Raw genomic sequence first — 10,469 nt, 5'->3', positions numbered from 1 at the left:
TCAACATACAGATCTCTGGACTTACTCTTGTCATCTCTCATTACATCCGGTTTGGTAGACTTTGCAGTGAGGAGTTGTGTTTTTGTGTTTAATGTAATATCGCCGTAGGGGTTCTGGGGTGGTATTGTTTTCATTTATATTATTTAATTTCATTATATTCTTTAATTGTTGTTAGTTCCTAGTGTGCTTTATTTTGTCTCTGTTTGGGAGTGTGTGCGGGCGGGCCAAGGCTGGAAGCGTCCCTGGGATCCTCTACAAAAAATAAATAAATCACTGTCCTCTTGACGGTATGAATCTTAGCAACACCGGACCGCTACAATGTTTCCACAAAAAAACAATGCCATGTTTAAAATGGCATTTCTCTTGGTCCAAAAATCAGAAATGCTGTCAATGACAAGCAGTTTTAGGATCTGCAAATGAAACCAGAGGAAATCCCACGGGAGGCAATTACGGATTGTGTTGAGAATTTTCTTAGCAAAAACAGAGCTCAAAACTATACCCAACTGGTTGACAACATGCTTGTAGACTACAAAACCTTGAAGTGTAATATGGCACTGAAGATTAATTTTCTGCATTCATACTTGGACTTCTTCCCCACTTGTCTTTTTACAGTCAGTGACAAGCACGGTGATTGGTTTCCCCAGGAAGTTGCAACAACAGAAAAGCAGGATCAGGGCATGTGGAATCCACCAATGCTGGCTGACTATTGTTGGATGCTGAAACAAGAAGCATCAGATGCTGAGTAGAAATGAAAATCAGCAGCAAACCATTTTATCTCAATTGAATTAATGGAACCTGTCTAAATCCTTAAATGATGATACACTCAATAAAAGTTAATGTTTCCCCAAATTCCTTTATCAGTCTGAAATTATATTTGTGTTCAGCTTGAAGCTGTCTGTCATAATCATTGAACATTCATCAGAAGGCAGAACATTTCAAAAATTGTTATCCACTGTTATTTATAACACTTTTCTTTTTACAAGTATAATCCACATTACTAACCGAGAATGGTAAACCGGATGGACGCAAAAGACGTACTGCGCAGGTGCCCCACAAATCCCCCCCCAAGCAAGCAACGGGAACCGGATGGAATGCAATGTAAAAAAAGAAATGAGGCCCCGCGCACAGAAAAAAGGAGTCAAATGCCAGCGCCGCACAAAACCCATTGCACACGAAACGGGACACACACAAAGAGCAGGATTCAACAAGCCCCTAGCACACAAAAAAAAAGAAGCCGCGAGCACCACACAAAGCCCATTGGACATGAAACGGGACAGACTACGGACATAGCACATGAAACGTACACAAAAACGACGATTCAGACCCACGACCACAGTAACATAAATAACAAATGACACACAAAGCCCCATTTCTAAATGAACCGTCCGTATTAAACATACGTCATCTCAACACGTTCACACTATGCAGCATAGGTGGATCTCATTACAATGAGGCACTATTAACCGTTCAACCGCACAAAAGGCTCCATATTAACAGTGAGTGCGATCCTCCTTATTACTTATCCATATTTCTAACGCTGAAGAACAAACAAGTCATGAATTGAACGTAGACGCATGCAGCGCGCGTCTCACAGTGCTGCATCGAAACAGGCACGGGTTCAAAACGAAACACCTCCCGTCTCAGACATACAGAAATGGCAGCGAAAGGACAAAATAAATAAATGCAGACATCTACACCACGCATCTGGAATGCCGGAAAACAAGCAGGCAAGGCTCCAAAAAGAGAAAGCTCAACTGACCGACATACAAAAACGGGCAAGGCTCAATACAAACAATGCACGCCATAAACTACAACGGGCTTCTCACACAGCACAGGCAAATCGATTACAGCTCCAAAACAACACTTCCCAAATACTGAACATACAACGACGCGCCTCTCAAACGGCACAAGCAAAACATACATGTCACGGACATCAACGACAGACACCTGCTAAACGCTTGCGCCAGTTAGCTGACAACACGTTCAATAATGAATCCACTATTCAGGAAAATTCATTGGGATTAATAAATGTCATTTGCAATCATTATCATTCACTTAACTTCCCTGAAGAAACAACTTGCAATACAAGTAATGAATTTACACGTTGTTATCAAAAGGGTCAAATTAGACTGCCTCCTTTACATTCATATCCTGAATATCTACAGAAGCTTCTAACTAACGATGTACCTGAAAGTAAAAACTTTATGAACTGCATTAGATCCTACAAATCAGTATCCACTATGAACATGAACAGTAGCACTGCACGTGACATCCGTCTGGCAAAACTGTTAATTATTGATAAATGTACAATGACATCCAGTCACTTACTCAACACCATTCATAAACTTCTACAAACGTTGATGAATAATAATATTCCCTTTGGAGGAAAGGTACTTTTATTAGGAGGAGATTTTAGACAGTGCTTAGCTATTGTTCAGTGCACCTTAAAATATGCAGACATTTGGCATTGCTTTCAAAAGATACAGTTAGTACAAAACATGCGATGTCCAGATCCAGATCATAACAATTGGTTATTACAACTGGGAAATGGTACACTCACCAATACAGATAGACTTCACCCAGATATGATTACAATTTCTCAAGCCTTTATCTGCGACAACTTAGTTACAGAGATATTTGGAACAGCAATCTCATTAGACCAAATGCCCCTTTTAACACAACGCACTATATTATGTCCAAAAAATATTAATGTGGAAAACATAAATACCCAAGTCATTGCATTACTTCCTGGAGAGACACAACTCTTTCTAAGCTCTGACAAAGTTCACTATGATCACGACAATGACCATCTTCATTGACCTTAGAAGTTCTGACCTGGAATTACCTTTTTACACTTAAACGGCATGTACAAAGAAATTTTCCAATAAACCTTTACACTGTGCCACACACTTTATTGTTTGCTTTCTATATGCATCATCTACACCTTCACACTATTCTATATCTCATTCATACATCACGCTCTTTGTCATTTCCCAACACCAGGGGTTGGCGAGCGAAGAGAGCAGGGGGCGGAGCCCCCTAGTAGTGTTATGTTCATTAAAATGAGTCTTTGTGTTAATCTGTGAAAGGAAGGATTAAAAGCATGACAAACCATAAAACCAAAAGAAAAACAGTGGTTACTTTGTGGTTACCATAGACAAGTTCTAAACTTATCAGGTCAGGACAGGTTGGGGAGCATGCACCGGTACAGCGCAACAAAACAGCTCCAGATCCTGGTTGGCTACCCTTCAGGCAGACACACGGCTCAGTCCCAACCTCCAGAAATGACCATCTATCTGCCACAGCCAAGTGTTATGTGTGCATCCCGTTGGCCTGGTCCAGCCACTCAGGTCCTCAACAATGAGAATTACCCTCGGGTGATCACACCACAAGGACATAGTGCCGTAACTGACGCTCCCTTACAGTCAAGGCCGGATTTTCCTATAGGCTAACTAGGTTTCAGCCTAGGGCCTCAAGATCAAGAGGGGCCTACATTCAAATTGTTAGCAAAATTAAAATTACACTATTCTAAAAACAGTGAACACTAAAACACTGAACCGAAAATAAGGAGAAATTCTACGCATATGACTAATACACAAACATAAAAATGTATTGGTTACACAGTAATGATGTATTTTATTATCTCTCATGTAATTTACAAACTTAAAAATGGAAGGTGAAAGGGCCTCATAAGTGGAATAGCCTAGGGCCTCTTTTCATATAAATCCGGCCCTGCTTACAGTTCAGGTAATGTGCCTCATTCAGGACTCCATTAGCAACACAAAGTCAAACCAGCAGTACCCAAGGATTCTCCGAAGAGACACAGTACCAAACGAGTCCAGTCTTCATTTCAGGTCACTGAATAGAGTCCATGTCTCTCCACCATATAGCAAGATAGGGAGCACCAGGACTCTAAAGACTTGGACCTTCATTCTTTTGCAGAGATATCAGGAGTGCCACACACTCCTTCCCAGCGACTTCATGACCCCCCACCCCCCCCCCCCCTTGCTCTGCCAATCCGTCTACTGACTTCAAAGAAGAGTCACCAGAGACATGAATGGCACTGCCAATTATAAGTAAACCTCTCAACACTCTCTCCACAGACAGACACACTAAATTTATTGTGGATGAATGGTCGAGACAACAGCAGGCAGACCAATTTAAACAAACAGAAATCTTTTTATTTCTTTTTCTGCTTGGAAAGCAGAGGTCTGTTACAGAGCCTTTCAGCTTGCAAAAGACCCAAAAGGGGGGGTGAGCGGTATTTTTATAATAGATATCTTCAAAGAAACAATTAGAAAAAATAAGCTCAGTTTCATCCAAAGGTCATAGAACATTCTTACACAATTTGTTGATTACAACAGAAAGCAGAAATTCTAATCTTTCCTTATATTTTTAATTAAGCTTATCAGAAAACTTGTCATACATTTGGCATCTTAATTGGACGATAACCAGACACTGCTGAGACAAGCCGGGGAGTAGCCAAGAGCTGCATTCCACACTAGCAGCCCTACTCTAAATAAGCACGCTGTTATAATAATACCTAGCCACACAGAGAACATGCAGATTTTCATACAGAAGCTAGCAATAGATTTTAAATTCCATTCCACATTCCCCCCTTTTTAAACTTAAAAGTTTAATAATAAGAGGGTTTAAGCTTAGTTATTGAGGCAGCGAAAAACTTCTGGATAAAATAACGGATTAATGGAATAAGACAACAGCAAATCAAAAGAATAACAGTTAAAGCAACTAAAATGGAAACAAAAATGTATTTGAACCATTGGCCCCAAGAGCCAAAAGTGGATATAAACCATTCATCATTTTTCAGACAATCTCCATTTGTCTTGTCCACTGGACCCACAGGGAGCAATGGAACAAAAGTCAATCTGGAATGAGGCAGTTTTCCCTATTTGGAAAGTTAACGTGGGAAAGTTCCCATGTATTTGCTTCAATTGGTAAGTCAGATGGTCACCACCTGTTTGTCCTTGTCCTAAAGTCAGATGGATAGAAAAGATTAGGACTAGCAGAGCTATGTATGCCATTTTTTGCAATGCGACACGTGAATCCAGGCAGGAAGTCCTTCGACTTTAACGGCGTGAGGTGTGGATAGCAGCACTTGGAATGGTCCCCTCCAGCGAGGTTGATGCCAGTGCTTCCTTCAGGTGTCTCTGACCAGTATCCAGGTTCCCAAGGGAATCTGTGACTCCGTTGGTGGAGGACTAGTTCGCCAAGCCTGGTTAACCTGCTCGTGGACCTCCTTCAGGGATGCTCGGAGACCTGTAAGACTGGAAAGAAGATCATTGTCCACAGTATGCAGATTGACATTGCCAATGACCATGCCGATAGGCATGGGTCGTCCAGTCAGAATTTCGAACGGCGACAGTCCCAACTGCTAGTGTGTCCTCCCTCTCAATCCCATTAAGGCCAGGGGTAAAGCGTCAGGTTAAATTCGTCTGCTCACAGATCTTAGCCAATTTAGATTTCAGGGTGCCATTGCACCTTTCTACTATACTTCCACTTTGAGGGTGGTACTTGCAATAGTGATGCACTTTAATTTGGAGCCAGGTGGTTAGTTCATTGATTACTAAATTCACAAAATGGGTACCATTATCAGTCTTCAATTTTTGTGGTATTCCCCATCTTGGAATGATTTCTTTTATCAAGGCTTTTGCCACAGTTTTGGCATCTGCATGTTTGGAAGGGAAAGCTTCCACCCATCGGGAGCACATATCGACAATTACCAAGCAGTATCGGTACCCTTTAGATGGCTTTAGTTCAATGAAGTCCATTTGAAGATGTTCGAATGGACCCATTGGGTTAGGTGTGACGGCGGGACTTACTGGGGTACCCTTTCCTACATTAAATTTTTGACATAGCGCACATCGCCTGCAGAATTGCTCTGCAAAAGTAGAGAAGCCTACGGCTTCCCAATGTCTCTCGACATCTTGAATCATGGCATCCTTTCTGGCGTGGTCCAGGCCATGTGCGATTTTTGCCATACCTGGGAAAGAAGCTTTTGGGAGGAAAGGTTTGTTATTTTGCTTGTGAGTCCAGACCCCATCAGAGAGGGATCCTTCTTTGGACCATTTTCTCTTTTCTCTGTCCGTGGCTGCACTCTGTAAAGAGATAATTTGATTATCAGGGTCTTTGTCATCTTTCTGTTGGAATTAAAAGATTGGTGTGTTATTGTAGGCAGCCTGTTTAGCAAAGTGATCAGCCAGGTTGTTTCTTTTGCTGACAGGATCTTGTTTCCCAGTGTGGGCCTGGCATTTAACTATTGCCAGTCTTGATGGTTTTATTATAGCTTCGAGGAGGGATTCGACTAATTTCTGATGTTGGATGGGCTTACCAGTGCTGGTTTTGAATCCCCTTAATTTCCACAATGCTCCATGATCATGGCAGACTCCAAAAGCATACCTGGAATCTGTATAAATGGTTACTGCTTTCCCTTCTGACAGCTGACAGGCTCGGGTGAGAGTAATTAATTCAGCTGCCTGAGTGCTTAAACTTGACGAAATTCGGTTTGCTTCCAGCAGGTGGTCACCTTTGACCACTGCATAGCTGGTTGAGGGTGTTCCATTATCCAATCGCAAGGAACATCCACCTACGTAGAGTACTTCTCCTATTTCTAGTGGAGTTTCCTGCAGGCCTGGTCTGGGTTTTATGACCTTAGTTATTTCGTCATGACAGTTGTAGTGGTTCCCCTTCTTCTTCAGTTGGAAGAAGAGTGGCTGGATTTAGAGTGGAGCATCTTTCAATTATGACATTTGACAGAGTACAGAGTCCATTTTGATAGTGTATTGCCCTAGCAGTAGTGAGATGTGAAGTTTTGGCCTGTACTAAAATGGAGTGTACGGCATGAGGCACCTTTACTGTTAGAGGGCTCATGAGCACTATATCTGTACTGGCTAGCACGGCTTCTGTTGTGGCTGCTACTGCTCTGAGACAGGTTGGAAGTCCCTTAGCCACTGGATCCAATTTTTTTGAAAAATAGGCTATTGGCCTTTGTTTTTCTCCATGGAGCTGTGTTAGTACTGCATTCATATATCCCCCCTTTTCGTCCACGAACAAAGTGAATGGATGAGAATAGTCAGGGAGCCCTAACGCTGGCACAGAGAGTAGTGCACTTTTTAAATCACATAGAGCCTTCTCAGCCTGTTCATTCCACTGTATGCGGCCAGAAAGAGGAAGTTCAGCAGTGTTAGCTAGATTTTGTAAAGGCTGTGCTCTTTCAGAAAAATTTAAAATCTATTGTCGACAGTAACCTAAAATGCCCAATACAGACATAACCTGTTGTTTCATGACCGGTCTGGGAAGGTTTTGGATAATGGTTATGCGGTCTTTTGACAGAGCTCTGGTACCACAAGTGATGTCATGCCACAAATAATTGACAGTGGTTTGAACTAACTGCAGCTTGGCCTTGGAGACTTTGTGCCCATTTTCTGCAAGATACTTGAGCAATAATTCTGTATCTTGTGTGCATGCTCTCTCTGTTTCGCTACAGAGTAATAAATCATCGATGTACTGTATCAATACACTTTCTCTGTCAGGCCAGAAACCTTCTAGGTTTTGAGCAAGCGCTTGGCCGTATACACAAGGAGCCTCTGTATAACCTTGTGGCATAACGGTCCATGTCCAACGGCGGTTTTGAAAAGTAAAAGCAAACCAAAACTGAGAATCAGGATGTACAGGAATAGAAAAGAAAGCATTTGCTAAGTCAAAAACTGAGAAATAACGTGCAGATGGAGGGATTGTAGACTGAATAGTGGAAGGATTAGGCACGATTGGTGCTCTAGGAAAGATAGCAGAATTGACTTGTCTGAGGTCTTGGACAAAGCGCCAAGAGCCATCAGCTTTCTTTACTGGCAAGATAGGAGAGTTTACAGGAGAATATTTAATAGGAATTATAGCCCCCCTTTCAACGAGATCTTTATGTACAGCAGCAATTCCGAGTTCAGCCTCAGGAGAGAGTGGATATTGCGCACGGTGAGGACGGAAGAAAGATTTTGGAAAGATTACTAGAGGTTCACAATTTGCTATTCTGCCAAAATCATTTTTCCCTTGAGACCACAGTGTGTCAGGAATCGAAGAGAGCCATGGAAAGCTATCAGTTTGCAATGAGCATAGAGAGAGAGATGGGTGACACAGGGAACGAACAACTGGCAGATCAATCTGAATTAATACTTTAGTAATTAGATGGTCTGAGGTGTCAAAAATATCCGGCGTAATGTACAGCCAATCAGTTCTATTTAGACATTTTTCAACCCAGTCCCCAATTTCAACCCAGCGAACAGTGTTAGATTTAGCTAGAGAGACATGGGGCACTGAACCACCTAGATAGAAAATACTTTGTGAATAGGTGAGGTGAACTGAAGCAGCAGCTTTAGTAGATGAAACAAAAATACATGGAATGTGCAAAGTTTCAGGGCATGTGCCGGAGGAAAGAAAAGATTCTAACCAAGGAGTGTCTACTTCGCCTGGGAAATATTGGGCAGTACAATGCAGGGTGTCCGGGACTTGTAAGTGTGGAAATAGGCATGAGGGGAAAGAATGAAGGGCTTTCAAGAGGAGGGTGTGCGGGGAGTTGTCAAGGGTCCATGCAGCAAAAGAGGGCTTGGGGTGTGTAGTTTGGCATAGGAGCTTAGGAATGGAGCAGTAAAATCCTTGTTCAGTTAAAGAAATTGAGACTGACAATTTAGTCATAAGATCCCTTCCCAGCAAGTTCACAGGGCACAAATGATTTAACAGGTAGCGATGAGTCAATGATGAGCTGTCAGTGCTGAGCTGCACTTGCAGAGGTTTTGAGACCAGCAAAGTATGAGGCTGTCCCGAGGTAGTAAGCACCTGTACTGTATCTTTCGAGGCAGGGACCTCCAACAGCGACAAAGTGGAGTGTGTGGCTCCTGTGTCCACAAGAAAGACAGTTTCTTTGCCGTTTACTATTAAAGTCAATAAAGGATCAGTATCGGCATGACGAGTAAGCAAAGGAAAATTGGAAAAAGTGGCTGGGGGTCCCTGCTAATTCCTAGGACCAAGGAATGTCATTGGGCTCAGGGAGACGGGGTGGCGGAGGGCGCTTGTGTGGGCAGTTGCGTCTGAAATGTCCAAGTTCACCGCAGCCATAACAGGCATATGACGCTGGCGTCTGCTACGAAGGGTTAGCCATCTGAGCGAAAGGATTATTAGGGTTTGATAATTGGAACCCGCGTCCTCTTCCGCGCCCTCGCCCTCGACCTCCAAAGAAATTTCTGCGTCCTCTCCCCCTAGCCGGGTCAGTTCTTCCAGTATAATAATTTATTTTTGCAGCCAAAAGTTTGGTCTGTGTGTCTGACTCTTTTAATTTAGTCTGTCTCTCAGCATGCTCTGCATGACGCTTGACTTCCTCGAACGTAGCGTTTTCCCAGCCTATGCAGGATGTACGAACTTTGCTTTGAATGTCACTTCTTAGTCCCGAGACAAAAGGAGGCACTGCAGCACGAGTTCTGTCGTTTGCATTGTCTAGCCCAGAGTGATTAGCCATCAGATCTTGTAACCGGTGAGCCCATTCATCCACTGTCTCGTCTTTTTTCTGCTTAGCGGCTGAAATTAGTGACCAGTCTGTGACCTTTTTATATTTGTCTGCCAGGGCTCCTTTCAAAGGCTCCCACAGGGCGAGGAAAGGACCTTCATTCCCGGGGCCTCGGGGAAGAGCTTCATTCCAACGCCAAGGGACACCGTTATGATCACCGTGATTTACAGTTGCCCATGTGGTGCCCAGCTTTCGGCCGAGCACCTGTGTCCACTCTGCAGCATTTGGTTTATACATGTCATCCAGCTGCTGTAACTGCTCCACAAATTTCAGTCCACCAACTGCTTTGGGGTTGGGCAGTTCAGACAGCACATCTTTTAATTCTTGAATGTCCCAATTTCGGTGAATCATTACAGTAGTGGGATTATTATTGCCTGGGGGTTGTGCGGGATCATGTCGGGGGTTGGGGACTTCAATGAGGGGGCAAGAGAATGTTGGGCCAGAAGGCTTAGGGGAGCCGAAGGGGGAAGTTAAACCGCCCATAGGTTTAGAGCGGAGGGTCTGACTTCTCGTGCACTGGGAGACAGATGACTCTTCTGGTTTCTGCCATTGCAACCCAGTAGCACCTTGTGAATGATCTGAATTATCTTCCTCAGGTTCAATATGTGAGGACAGGTCATAATGATATTGTTCATCGTAAAAACCTGCTCCAGATGGTTCGTCTGTAAACAGGGGTGCAGTTGGAGGAGGGGGTGCAGGAGGTGGAGGCGGGGGAGTTTGGTAAGGAGGGGGTGGACAGATTACGGGGTATAGGGGGTCTTTCTTTTCGGTCTTCTTTCTTTTACTTTCAGGCTTGGGCTCTGTCTCTACCCTTGTTTTCTGCAATGCTAGCAATAACTCTTCTCTTTTCTTTCCGTGTTTTGACCTCAGCAGCAAGCAACTCGTTACGCTTCTGCGCCGC

The sequence above is a fragment of the Erpetoichthys calabaricus genome, chromosome 16 (assembly GCF_900747795.2).
Source record: "Erpetoichthys calabaricus chromosome 16, fErpCal1.3, whole genome shotgun sequence".
Lineage (NCBI taxonomy): Eukaryota > Metazoa > Chordata > Cladistia > Polypteriformes > Polypteridae > Erpetoichthys > Erpetoichthys calabaricus.
Note: the sequence above shows the minus strand (reverse complement) of the source record.